The 3,220-nt window shown below is 35.1% G+C and overlaps 1 non-coding gene across 1 annotated transcript; it reads right to left on the bottom strand.

Annotated features, from left to right (window-relative positions):
• Nucleotides 1-2,716: 2,716 nt before the first annotated feature.
• LOC145161914 (small nucleolar RNA R71) lies at nt 2,717-2,823 on the bottom strand. Its single transcript, XR_013738771.1, has one exon. It is a non-coding gene; the product is annotated as a small nucleolar RNA R71 (small nucleolar RNA).
• Between the last annotated feature and the right edge of the window lie 397 nt (nt 2,824-3,220).

The following is a 3,220-nucleotide window of genomic DNA, read 5'->3' as shown; positions in this document are numbered from 1 at the left end:
GGAAGCGGTGGGTGAGAGTGGACACCCATTAAGTCACCATTTTATAGGCAACAACCTTATACCCCCCTTATAGACCGACTTCGTGAATGAGGCCTACTAACGGTAAGAATGACATATTCTTATACATATCTATATAATTAAAATTATAATAATAGTATAAGGGTGTATTTTAAACATTTAAAATACTTGGTGGTTTAATCTATTAATTAAACTATACTTAATTTAATTAAACTTAAACCATGTCTTTATGGAATTATTAACTCTTTTAATTAAACACTTTAATTAATTTAATGAAGTCCATAAAGCTTGAATTTACCTTTAAAAAATTCTAAGAGTTCAATTTGGACTTAAAGTGTAAGGCTTTTCAAATTCCAAAACTTGAGGGCAAGAATTGAAATTATTCCAAGTCTCTTCAATTTGTAACTTATGAGTTTTAATGGTTCATAAAATGAAGACTCTTCATTTTATGAAACCTCTTTAGTTCTTTAATCATAATTAAAAGAAGTGACTTTTGGTTATCCATAACTTGAGGACAAGTTATGGACACCATCATTAGCATTAAGATCATGAATTAAACAAGCATGTAAGTTACACAAAATTCCTATGATCTTCTAAAAACTCATAAGAACAAATATTCATATCAAACAATTTCAAGAAAATCATATAAACATATACAATACTTGAAAATTGATAAAAGTCATGTAAAATGGGTTAACATAATCATTATCATTTTAAAAAACAGATTTTACAAGTCCAAAACAGATTGGGATAATGATCTTAATCCATTTCCAGCAACAAAACTCGAAAAAACTGCCCAGCACGCTCCTACTCGCCGAGTGCATTATTCTACTCGTCGAGTAGGATGAATTTGTTCATGGACTCGGCGAGTCCTCCCCATGGACTCGGCGAGTCCAGTCGTCAGAGTGCAGAATTTTCGATTTTTAAGCAGTTTTGCATCAAGTATACAGAAAACAATCCTAGGCTCTGATACCACTGATGAGTTTTTGAGCATTCTAACACTTCCTAAGTGTACATGCAACCCTAATAACCTTGAATCTATGTTTTCTCTATATACATGCAAATTTCTTTTCAAGGATATTTCCTAACTAGCATGGCATGGGGATTACATAGAACATAAAACTAGTAGAAATACATACCTTGTTGTTGCTTGGATTCCTTCAAGACTTTGTGAGCCTAGCACCCCAAATGTTGTGCCTCAAATGCTTCACACAACACCACAAGACTTGGAATAACTTGAGAGAATACTTCTAGCACTCAAAATCGGTTATGCCCTCTCTAGTAACACTAGGTCACGATTTTGCTAGCCATAGGGTTCCTTTTATAGTGTTGTCACAATTAGGGTTTACACATGAATGCCCTTAATTGTCATGACTCTTGATTTCTCATGACCCATGAGTTTGTAACTCCCATGGACTATCCATGGAGCTCCATATGGTTATAACCAAACCCATAAACCATGGATCATTAATCCACCATAAAAGAATTGATGATTGTCATAATCAACCCTATATATTTAATTAGTCTCACTTTGATCACCAAATTAATACTAGATTAATACTTGATCAATACTAATTAAATAATACTATTATTAATATATTAGAACTTATAATATATTAATAATCATAAGTGCCTTATTCTCTCATTTAGTCTATCCAAGTATTGCAATGCCGTGCAACCCAAATGGACCATGCCGGGTCGGGTCAAGTACATACCAAATAAAGTTATGGACTTAGACACTATATCCAACAGGTACACTGCCTATAAGTGCATAGTTAGCAAATTAAGTTAGGTTATAAATTTAAAACTAGTAGGTAGTGTTGGGCACATCAAAGTTTCTGGCTTCGTTGTCGGAAACGACTTATTTGATTTATTGTTTAATTGTTTTTAGTTATTCGATCCTTTTTGTGGGGTAAACACTGCAAAAATTTACTTTGGTTGCATTAGTTTATTTTAGTTTTCTCTCTGAGGTGCAACCACGTCGTGGTCATATCCACCACGTCGTGGTCTCATCTCAGTGAATTTTTAGTTTTGTGATTTTTATTTGTTTTACGCATTTTTGTTTGTTTTGTTTTTATTGTTGTGATTTATGACCCGATGATCTAAAACTCCAATAGTTCCAACACTTCAAGATCCAGAATCCGCTTTTCATAAAAAGAAAAACAAGAAAGCCAACGAGTCAACAAATACTTTTCAATCTGAAAAAGGATTTGAAAGTTTCGAGAGGACGCCTGATAAGAAGGGAATTGGATACGAGCCATAAATATCTACTAAAGAAAGTTCAGACGAAGAGATAAAAAGCAAGGTTCAAGAGATGACGAATATCACGAGAATGACGATGGGGGATTACAAAAAGAGGATACGTGAAGAACAAGGACCAGGTCTTGTTCCACCTGAGATACCAGCTAACAGAAGTTTCGAGATCAAAGGGCATATTCTATCAATGCTCAAGGATATAACTTTCACTGGGAAAGAGTATGAATATTCATTCAAGCATATTGACGAAGTGAAGGATATTGCACACTACTTCAATTTTCCTAATGTGCCAAGAGAAGCCGTGTTAGTTAGGATGCTTCCGGTGACATTTACCGGTGAAGACAAGGTTTGGTTGAAGTCACTCGCTCCCGGATCCATTACTACGTGGGAAAATATTTGTGTTGATTTTATTGAGCAATTTAGTCCACCTTGGAAGATCTCAAAGCTTAAAAAGAAGATTGCTAACTTTCAACAAGAGGTTGGAGAGTAATTGTATGAAGCATGGGAGAGGTACAAGGGTTTGCTTAGAAGTTGCCCTCAGTATGATCTTAATGTCAAACAAGAAGTGTCCCTTTTCTATGATGGAGTCAATGCCACAACAAGGCAACTTCTTGACTCGCAATGGCCAATGATGAAGAAGGAGCCAACAACTATAAAAGAATTTATTGAAGATTTTTCCAAGCACTCACGTGAGTACCATAACCTACGAGACGATGTTACAAGAGGTAAAGGAGATGGAGGGAACAAGAATATGGCTGCAGTTTTGGAAAATTTAGAAAATATGGATAAACGAATGACAAAATTGGATCAATCCATTCATACCATAAGAGTTCGGTGTGATAATTGTAGTGGGCCACATTTGACCAATGATTGTGATTTGGACGAAAACGGGAACAAGAAGGCACAAGTGTTTTACTCTAGTGGTGAAAAGTATGATGAAGATTGG

The sequence above is a fragment of the Lactuca virosa genome, chromosome 2 (assembly GCF_052849685.1).
Source record: "Lactuca virosa cultivar CGN04683 chromosome 2, Lactuca_virosa_CGN04683_v6, whole genome shotgun sequence".
Lineage (NCBI taxonomy): Eukaryota > Viridiplantae > Streptophyta > Magnoliopsida > Asterales > Asteraceae > Lactuca > Lactuca virosa.
This window is presented reverse-complemented; position numbering and strand designations above follow the sequence as displayed.